The sequence below is a fragment of the Dipodomys merriami genome, unplaced genomic scaffold (genome assembly GCF_024711535.1).
Source record: "Dipodomys merriami isolate MVZ:Mamm:240054 unplaced genomic scaffold, mDipMer1.0.p SCAF_13, whole genome shotgun sequence".
Taxonomy (NCBI): Eukaryota; Metazoa; Chordata; class Mammalia; order Rodentia; family Heteromyidae; genus Dipodomys; species Dipodomys merriami.
The window spans coordinates 37138316-37149134 of NW_027202604.1; the positions used below are offsets into that span (position 1 = coordinate 37138316).

A 10819-nucleotide genomic window follows, 5' to 3' on the forward strand; every position below is an offset into this window, starting at 1 on the left:
ACTTGCCCAAGCTAATAAGAGAAGTATAATACAAAAATTGGAATCCACTAGATCAGTTCTCATTTTGGAAAGTATGTTGATAAGGTTTTTATAACTATGACAAAATACCTGACATAAACAACTTAAGGAAAGGAATTTTTTTTTTTTTTTTTTGCTTTTTGTGTGCTGGTCCTGGGGCTTGAACCAGAGCCAGGTGCTGTCTCTAAGTTTATTTTGGTCAAGGCTAGCAATCTATCACTAGTGCTACGGCTTCACCTCTGGCTTGTGCTTGGTACGGCAGGCAACTCTACTACTTGAGCCATACCTCCAGCCCTTTTTGCTCACTGTTTTTGAGATAGGGTCTTGATTTTTGTCCAGGCTGCCCTAGGCCACAATATTCCTATTTATGGTCCCATCTTTCCTGGGATGACAGGCATTCATACCACCCCCAACTACTGATAGAGATGAGAAAGATCCTCAAAAACTTTTTGTCCAGGCTGGCTTTGAACTTTAATCCTCCCAAATTATGTTCCTGGATGGCTAGGATTACAGGCATGAGCTACCACTACTTGGCTCCTTTTTTTTAAAAAATTCATTTTAGAGTAGAAGCATCCATGATCCTGTTATTCTTGCATTCTACATGCTTGCAAAATGAGCATCACACAGATGATAACAAAGTCTGCTGCCAACTTGAGCAGCAGATTACTATCAGACCCACTTGGACCACAGCTACAGTAGCCTCTGAGTGGTTGGGAATGGTAAGTAAATCTTAAGGAAAATATTTCCTAGAAAGCTGTGTGAGGGCTGGGAAGGTGGCTCAGTGGTAGAGTGCTTGCCTTGTATGCCTGAGGCCCTGGGTTCGATTCCTCAGTACCACATAAGCAAAAAGAAAAAAAGCCAGAAGTGGCGCTGTGGCTCAAGTGGTAGAGCGCTAGCCTTGAGCTGAAGAGCTGAGGGACAGCGTCCAGGCCCAGAGTTCAGGCCTCACGACTGGACTCAAAAAAAAAAAAAAGAAAGAAAGAAAGAAAGAAAGCTCTGTGTGAGCTAAGTGCATGAGTGGGATCTCTCCTCTCTGAGTTCACACTTCTATCCCCTTGGCCTGCAATGGTTAGAGTCTTGCTGACTTCTCAAGGGAGTCCTCAATGCATTCTTCCTATCATCCAAGTGCAAAGAACTTACCTTCTTTGTAACATCAAATGTCTTCAGCAGTCACACGTTTTTTTTCTTTCTCTTTTTGCCTGTACTGGGGCTTCAACTCAGAGCCTGCCACTATTCCTTAGCCTTTTCACTCAAGATTGGCACTCTACCATTTGAGCCACACCTCCACTTCTGGTTTTGCTGATTAAATGGAGATAAGTGTCTCATGGACTTTCCTGCCCCAGCTGGCTTGAAATTTACAGTCATCAGACTCTACCTTCTGTGAAGCTAGCATTATAAGCATGTCTTACAGGCACATACCACATTTCTTTGATCCCAATTTCACACTTTTTTTTTCTGAGCAAACTGCAAGTTTCTCAAACTTGTCTTCTCTACTTTTTGCTCACAGTTCTCATTTATAAACTTGGTTAACACAGCCAGCAAAGGCCATGTCACACCCTGAATTATGGACTGCCTTAAATTTTCCTCTGTCAAATGAATTCATTAGTTTCCTTTAAACTCAGTTTTCCTCAATGTCTTAGGCATGGACAAAATATAAAGTTCTTTGCCATGATATAACACAAAGGACCTCTAGTCCAGTTCCTAACAGAGTCTTCATTCCCATATGAAACCTCATAAAAGACTGGCCTTCACTGTCCACATTCTATCAACTTTCTGATCTTCTAAGGTACAGCCAGAATCAACTATTAAACCCACTTGTGGCATTCTAAGAGGTTTCCAGCCCATTTCTCCAAGTTCTTCCCAAAAACCAAGTTGTAGGGCTTCTGGAATACATGTCCAGGAAAGAATTTTCATTTTTTTCATTTTTATTTTTTATTGTGAAAATACTGTACAGAGGGGTTACAATTACATGGGCAAGATAATGAGTACATTTCTTATCAAGCATTGTGGCCTTCTCCTTTGTTTCCCCTTCCCATCCCTTCCCATCCTCTTCCCCCCCCCCCCGCCCTCCAAGAATTTTCATTTTTTTTTAAAACGTTTTTTATTGTTACCGTAACAGTAGAGGGTTTACAGCTACATAAGTTAGGTAATAAGTACATTTCCTTTTGGACAATGTCACCCCTCAGGACATACACTTGTTTTTGGGGGGGGGGTCCGGTCGTGGGGCCTGAACTCTGGGCCTGGGCGCTGTCCCTCAGCTCTTCAGCTCAAGGCTAGCGCTCTACCACTTGAGCCACAGTGCCACTTCCGGCTTTTTTCTTTTTGCTTATGTGGTGCTGAGGAATTGAACCCAGGGCCTCAGGCATGCAAGGCAAGCGCTCTACCACTGAGCCACCTTCCCAGCCCCCAAGAATTTTCATTTTTATATGACTAAATATTTAATAGCTTGCTGTTAATTAAGGGTAATTTACTTTTATGTTCACAAAAAGTACAGTACTGCCAATTACTGAGAACTCTGGCTGATGAAAATCCCAGTTCACATATAAGAACATATATTACTAGAGTTTCTACAATTTTCAAAAAGATCCTTCTTAGTATGTAATAATGCTTTGAGTTTCAATTACAGTCTTCTTATATGAGTTATTTCACACGTCAAATAATTTTGTTTTGCTACTTTTTATCATTTTGTTCAAGCTATGATTTTTTTTTTTTTTTTTTTTTGGTCAGTCCTGGGACTTGAATTCTGGTCCTGGACACTGTCCCTGAGCTCTTCAACTCAAGGCTAGTGTTCTACCACTTGGGCCACAGTGCTACTTCTGGTTTTCTGGTGGTTAATTGGAGGTAAGAGTCTCATGGACTTTCCTGCCCAGGCTGGCTTTGAACTACGATTCTCAGATTTCAGCCTCCTGAGTAGCTAGAATTACAGGCATGAGTCACTGGCACCCAGCTGATGTTGATATTTGAGGTAATTATTTTGTTCCTCAGTAAATTTTTATTTTTGTGCTGGTACTGGGCATGAATGAACTCAGGACCTTGCATTCTCATTCTGCTCTTTTGCTCAAAGCTGGTACTCTTATCACTTGAGCCAAATCTCCACTTCTAGCTTTTTGCTGGTTAACCATAGATAAGACTCTCAGACTTTTCTGCCTAGGCTGGTTTCAAACCATAGTCCTCAAATCTCAGACTCTTGAGTAGCTAGGAGTGAGACAGCAGCATCCAGGTCCTCACTCATTATTTTCCCATCAGAAGCAGAATGATAGGAAATGATAGGGCAGGTGTATCATGAGGTCTTTTGACACAGGGAAGTAAGACTTGATAAGACTAAATGATTCAAAATCTCCCTTTTCCAAGTCTAAGTTGGTTTACTAGATTGACAGTGGTGGCTAGCTAGTAACAAGGGCTGAAAAATAATTGTCTACAAAATGATCAGATGTTTGGAGGGAGGAATGAGCTGAAAGCCATCTTGAGGAAAGGAGACAGGGAGGATTAAGGATGTATCCCTTTTCCTCTCAACTCTCAGTTTTTAAAACACTGGTTTTGTGTGACAGAAGAGCATATGTGGGGTTCTGTGTAACATTAATAGGGCTAAGAAATTTGAGCTGAATCCAACTAAATATGAAAAGAGCTGTGTTTAAAACTGGATTAACACTTTTCTGTATGGGACCTGAGCTACCCAGCCAATGCTGGCAGATTCAAAATACTCCTGATTTGAATATGAAAGACCAGCAGGAAGGAGGAGTGAGATCTTCTCACATGAGTAACTGTCCAAGAAAATAGAGACATCTATACAACTGCTTTTAGCAATTGGCTCAAAGGTTCTTTTTTCCCCCCATCAAGCCCCCAGGAAGTCGTGCTTTTAAAATTTATGGGATTTACCACTGCTTAAGAGAGGATATGGGAGTCTGATTTCTGCCAGCCATCCTTGCATTTCAACAGGGATTCTGTAATGTTACCAGCCTGAGAAAGAACTGGATTACCATGTGTCAGTACATTTCCATTCCCTTATGTAGCAAAAGAAGATGAGAAAATTGGCTAATCAGTCCTACAGATTCTGCTCACATTTCTACTGCCAAGAGTAGCATGGTTACTCACCAATAGACACTAGAAACACCCACACACTGATACATGTACAGTCAGGCATTTGTTAGGCTTAATAAGCTTGCCATTTTCATTCATCTAGGCCACTGGTTAAAGTATTTAGCAGCACCAGAATCAGGCTCACTTCAACAACAATCCTAAATCAGCTTTAAGTTACAGATAATTACACTCCATCCAGGACAACGTTCCAGTGCCTTTTCTCCACACATCCTCCACACATTCTCCACACATTAGAGTAACTAATATCTATGAAGGTCTCTGGTAAAGGTAGAAAGAATATGCCAAGATAGAGAAGGAAAGGATAGGGATAAAGAGAAAACAAAGGGAAACAGTGAAAAGAGAGAAAGTCTTACAATTTAACAAGGTTTTAAAGTAGGGCTGGGAGCATGACTCAAGTGGTACAGTGCCTGCCTAGCAAGCCCTAAGCCCTGAATTCAAACCTCAGTACCACCAAAAGAACAAACAATACAATACTTATACAATATCAGAAGAGTTCCTTTCCAAATAAAATCAGATGCAACTATTAGTACATCATCTTATATCAAGTATTCAAAGACTTAAGTATCTTTGAAGTTTGATGTCCATGGTGTGTCCTTAAATGAATCTTCTGTAGTAGCTGAGTGACTATCTGATTACTGTTGTTCTGAGCATCCAGGTTAGTTTTCCCTGTGTGAAGCAGTTCTGGACTTCCAAGACCACGCCCCCCAAAGATATTGATGCCCAATAAAATGGGCCCTCTTGAGTGACTTCATCATGCCCCTCACTGCTGACTCTATTTCTGATTGCTTTTGCCTCTGATGACATGGTACCACTTCAGTGACTATTACTAAAGGATGCTGCCCCATTGTTGACCCTGACTTTTTGTTCCTTTTTGCAGCTGCCACTCACACTAGAACTGGACCTGGTGACTCAATATTCTTTCTTGCCAGTGTCCTTTCTGTTCTTCTGGCAACAAAAGGAGGAGGGAAAATAAGCTTCCTAGGTTTAGGATATTTGTAGGTTTGTTTCCTGTACTTGCAGTTCTTTTTTATGTGTTCTGTGCTTGGGTAAGAGCTAAGCTGCGTTTTAGCATAAATAACCACTAGGTGGCAGGGGTGTTTCGCTACTCAACTCATTGCCTTTATTCCTATGGTGATCTCAATATCAAGGAAGATAGAGTTCCTTTCCAAGTAAATGAATTGCTTTTAAATCAACTTATCAATATGAAATTAAAGGAGAACTAATAAAGTTCACATTCATTCTCCTGAAAATTCACTGTGTTGTCACTAATTCCATCCCAAGCTCTCACAGGGGTTATATTACCAAGTTTTACAGCCTTGGGCTTGAAAGAACATGGGAAAAGTAAATAAACCAGCATTTGTTTAGTGTATAGCCAAAGCTGATTGTTTTTCTCTCTAGTTGTTAACACCCAACAGGACAAAGGTCCTTTGGGTTTAGGATTCATGGACTCTCAGGCTATTATTTCATTAATAGGACTGTAGACACAGCTCTCATTTCCCAATGAAGTCCCAAAAGGTTTTCTTGAAGGAGATGGAATTTCAGCAGTTTATTAAGAGAGAAACAGGTGTAGGTGCATCCCTTCTTTCAATTACATCCCCACAGGAATCCAACCTGCCAAGTGGGATCCTCTCTTAACAGGATTAGGAGGTATGCAGAAGGAAGGAGGCATAGAAGACAGGCCAGACATGTAATAAAACCCTCACTTTACAATGTGAAGGCTCAAGAAATGCTATCATCAATGGAACAAAAAGATGCTTAACATTAAAGTTTAAGCTTAACATTAAACTTTACAAAAGCAAATTTAATGCCCAGAAAGAAACTACATTGGGTTGTAATTACAGTGGCAGGAAAAGGAACAAGAAATAGTTGGTAATGTTAACAACCTAAACCTCAAGTACAAACAGAAAATCCACAGAAAATTTTTAGTTAAAAATTGAAAAAGGAAGAATACTCTAAAGACATTTATTTGAAGACGTGGACTAGAATCAAGTGAATTAAAAGCACAAATGGATAAAGAGGACACAAAGGGCAGTGGATTTTCTAACCATGATCCTGATTTTCGTTAAGAGTAGACTGGGCTGGGGTGCAATTTTTAACAAGAGCTCAGCATTCAAGAAGCCATGAATTCAATCCCAGCACCATCTATAAGGAAAGAGATTACACCTGTAATCCTAGCTACTCAAAAGGCTGAGCTCTGAGAATCACAGTTCAAAGCCAGCCAGGACAGGAAAGTCTATGAGACTCTTATCTCAATTACCCACAAAAAGCTAGAAGTAGAGCTGTGGCTCAAGTGGCAGAGCGCCATCTTTAAATGAAAAAGCTGAGGGACAGTGGCCAGACCCAGAGAGAGAAGAGAGAGAAGAGAGGAAAGATGAGGGCCTCAGAGGGTAGGAGGAAGAGAGAGAGGACAAACAGGATATTTGTTCAAAAGAGATAGCTAAATTCATTAAAAGAGATACCACTGAGTTTTTAATTTGTGTCACTATATCTTATGTGATTTATGAAATTGAAGTATTTGCTTGCTTATGTAGGGGCACTTAAAAACTACTGCTATAAGTTAGAAAGATATCAAACATTTCAGTGTTAACCAACATGTTCTAGAAAGGATCCATTTTAGAAAACATTTTCAAAGCAGATCATCAGGCCCTTCCTCTTCCTCCTCCTCCTCCTCTTCTTTTTTCTTTGTGCCAGTCCTGGGTATGAATTAGGGGCCTAGGCACTATCCCTGAGCCCTTCTATGCAAAGCTTGAACTCTACCACTTGAGCCACAGCTTCACTCCTGGCTTTTTGTGTGGGGGGGTAATTGGAGGTAAGGGTCTCTTGGACTTTTCCTGCCCCAGCTGGCTTCAAACCATGATCCTCAGATCTCAACCTCCTGGAATATCTAGAATTATAGGCATGAGCCCAGCCAGCCTCTTTCTGATAGAATAAACTACTATTTCCCTACATAACCAAGAACCCTAAAAATGAAATGTGTCCAATTTTACTTCCTTGTGTCATTTTGACCCAAGGAAGACATGCACCTACTACCAGAATGTGGCTACTCTAGAGCAACAAATCTGTATGGTCTGATTTTTTTTTGGGGGGGGGGAGGGTTGGTTGTGGGGCTTGACCTCTGGTTCTGGGTGCTGTACCTCAGCTATTCAGCCCAAGGCGAGCACTCTACCACTTAAGCCACAGTATCACTTCGGTTTTCTGCGTGGTTTATTGGAGATGAGTCTCAGGGATTTTCCTGCTGGGGCTGGCTTTGAACCGTGATCCTCAGATCTCAGCTGAGCAGTTAGGATTACAGGTGTGAGCCACTGGTGCCCAGCTTGGTCTGATTCTTTTTTTTTTGTCAGTCATGGGACTTGAACTCTGGGCTTGGGCGCTGTCCTTGTGCTCTTCAGCTCAAGGCAAGCACTCTACCGCTTGAGCCACAGTGCCACTTCCGGTTTTCCAGTGGTCTATTGGAGGTCAGAGTCTCACGGACTTTGTCCTGCCCGGGCTGGCTTTGAACCTTGATCCTCAGTTCTCATCTTCCTGAGTAGCTAGGATTACAGGCATAAGCCACCGGTGGCCGGCTTGGTCTGATTCTTATGTGGTGCTGAGGAATCAAACCCAGGGCCTTGTGCATGCAAGGCAAGTGCTCTACCACTGAGCCACCTTCCCAGCCCTGGTCTGATTCTTAAATTTACCATTCTTTATCTTTTCAAACCCACATCTAATCCATCAGCAATAATAATCTTTCAAAACACACCGTAACCAGACAACTCATGCCATCCCTAACACTAATACCCTAGAGCTTGTACTTCCTCATCTCTCATGTGAGCCACTGAAATAGCCCAGTACTGTAATTGTTTTCAACCCTCCTCTAAGCCATTCTTTAGGCAGCTTCCAGAGTTGTCATTTTTAATTATAAAGTACGATATCATTTGCAAAACATTGGCCTATCTGAAGTACTTACTGATTCTCATGTCTTCTGCCTCTGTCTCATTCATTCCTCCCCAGCCTCACTGTCCTGATGGCTCTCCCTAAATTCTACTGAGCATGATGCTACTCCAACCTGTAGTACCTTCTTCCAGGTACTTCAAAAAGGCCTTCAAGGTATTGTCCCCTATGTCTCCAGAAATTGCTACAGTCTTCCACACTGACCTTGCTTAGTTTTTCCTCAGAAGGCTTAACACAGGAATGCTATGTATAAAGTGTACTAACTATATATTTTTTTATTAGAATATAGGCCCAAATAGAAGGTCAGACACTTCAGGAATTCTAGTTTCACTGCTGTATACCCAGAACCTAAAATAATACCTGACAGATAATGCCTGACACATTATGGTCAATAAGTTTGTTGCTTAAATGACAAACCCAACATGATATTACTGGTGGGTAATAACTGTTAGAATCATACTTCCCCTAAGAATGAGACATATTTATGGTACATGATTTTATAAAATATGAAGTATACATCAGGTATGCATTATATTAACACTAAGTCCAATGGACAGAATATTTTCTTTTCGATGTTTTAGTCCTTCTCATTATGTCAAAGTTTTATTTAGTGCTAGTTTTCCTCTAATACTTGATAATTTATCTGTAATAGACTATTTATAGGGAAAATAAATATTTATATTTTTATAAGTAATATCTTTCAGAATTTTGTTTTGTTTTCACACTATTTTTTGGTAGTGATCAAACTGATGTAAGTACTCTACAACTAAGCTGTATGTTTGTGCCTGGCAATGTATTAATATCACTTAAATCTCCCAATGACTATAAGAGGGAAGTATGATTCTGCAGATGAAGAAAATGTAGATTAATTTCTCATGAGATCAAATTTTCCTCTTACCTTTATCAAGATAAAATTCACGTAGATGTGTTACTTTAAGTATTTTAATGTGTTTTCAGATTTCTTAGTATATTTGCTTTTATGTATTCATCCTAATTCCAGAACGTTCTCCTTATCTCCCCCAAAACTCATATCCTTTGCTAGAACTTCCCAATTCCTTCCAACCAAGCAACCACTGATCTGGTGTCTCTGTATGTTGGCCTGTTTGGGGTATTAAATGCAAATGATCATGTATGCGATGTTTTATATTTGACTGTTTTCACTTAATATGTTTGCAAGATTCATCTATATTATAGCATTGATCTGGAATTCAATACTTTCTTTGACTGAACATTATGGGATGGGTAAGCCATATTTGTTTATTATTCATCAGATTGTGGAAGACATTAGGTTGCTTTGATTTTAGGGCAATATGAATAATGCTGCTGGGCACCTATGAGAACAAGTTTTTTTTTTAACAGCTTTCCACTTCTCTTGCATATAGGCAGGCCTCTTAGAATTGCAAGGTGTATAGGAAAATTTGAGGAATACTAAGTACCATTACCACTAATAATGTATGTGTTCTGTTACTGCATATACTCACTTAATACTCACTTAAAACTTGGAAATACCTAATTTCTGCTTTTTAAATTTAGCCATTCAAATATGTACCATGTTGTGTTAATTTACATTTATTTGCTGACTACTATTATTGAACAACTTTTCATGTGCTTACTAGCTATTTGAGTGTCTTAGAGAAATGTCTTTGCCTTTTGAACGAACCTTGTGCTCACCAGGCAGGCAATCTACAACTTGAACCACACCTGGATTTTATTTGTTTTTGTATTTGCCTGTTTGTATGTGTGGCTTGAACTCAGATCCAGAGCACTCTCCCATGGCTTTTTCTGCTCCAGGTTGGTGCTCTTCCAGTTGAGCCACAGCCCCACTTTGGCTTTTTGGAAGTCAGCTGGATTTTCCTGCCAGAACCAGGATCCTCCGATCTCAGCCTCCTGAGTAAACTGTCTAAAAAATAGGCTTGTCTTTGCCTATTATTTAAGTAAGATGCCTTTTTGTTGTTCTTAGGTTATACAATTTCTTTAAAAAAAAAAAAAAAAAGCTAGCTAGGTGCCAGGAAAGTTCATGAGACTCTTATCTCCAATTAATCGCAAAAAAAAAGTCGGAAGTAGCGCTGTGGCTCGGTGGTAGAACGTGCTAGCCTTGAACAAAAAGAGCTCAGGGACAGTGCCCAGTCCCAGAGTTCAAGCCCCACGACGGGGGGGGGGGGGGAGGAAGGAGGGAAGGGAAGCTACCTTTGAAGCTACAGGAAAAAAAAAAAAAAGTAAAGACAGGAACTGGGGATTGTGTGTGCACGCGCGCTCGCGCGGGCCAGTTCTGAAGCCTGGGGGCTGACCCTGAGGTTCCGTGCTCAAGGCTAGCGCTCTACCACTGGAGCCACAGCGCCACTTCCGGCTTTCGGAGATAAAGTCTCACGGGCTTTCCCGCCACGGCTGGCTTCACTGTGATCATCACAGGGAGTAGAGTCACATCCTCCGGGTTCAAGCCCCAACTCCACGTCTAAACTGCAAAACGCCGCATCCGAGGCGAGGGGAGAAATACTTTCATCTCTTTGGGATTCCAAATGTTTCTGGCTCGCGGCGCCTCACAACTGCCGAGGCAAACGAGAGGCTCGCTGTGAAACTCTTACCCCACCCTGGGCATCACTACGCTCTCCACAGGCGCCACCAGAGCCACCGCGCTACGCGAGGCGACAAGGCCCGGGCTCTTCCGGCCCAGCTCGCGGCCATCCGGTGCCCCGCCTCACCACAGCTCCGCGCAGACTCCTCTCTTCACGACCTTGTCCCCCCGGAGCCCGCCTCTGGCACCGGACTTCCGCTT

At 41.5% G+C, this 10819-nt stretch overlaps 1 long non-coding RNA gene across 1 annotated transcript in view; it reads right to left on the minus strand.

Moving 5' to 3' along the window:
• The window catches only part of LOC138824781 (uncharacterized), a 49376-nt gene extending 38605 nt beyond the window's left edge, over positions 1-10771 (minus strand). The window contains exon 1 of the long non-coding RNA XR_011371189.1: positions 10629-10771. This is a non-coding gene — a long non-coding RNA (uncharacterized lncRNA). The remainder of the gene's footprint in view (positions 1-10628) is intronic.
• Positions 10772-10819: the final 48 nt, after the last annotated feature.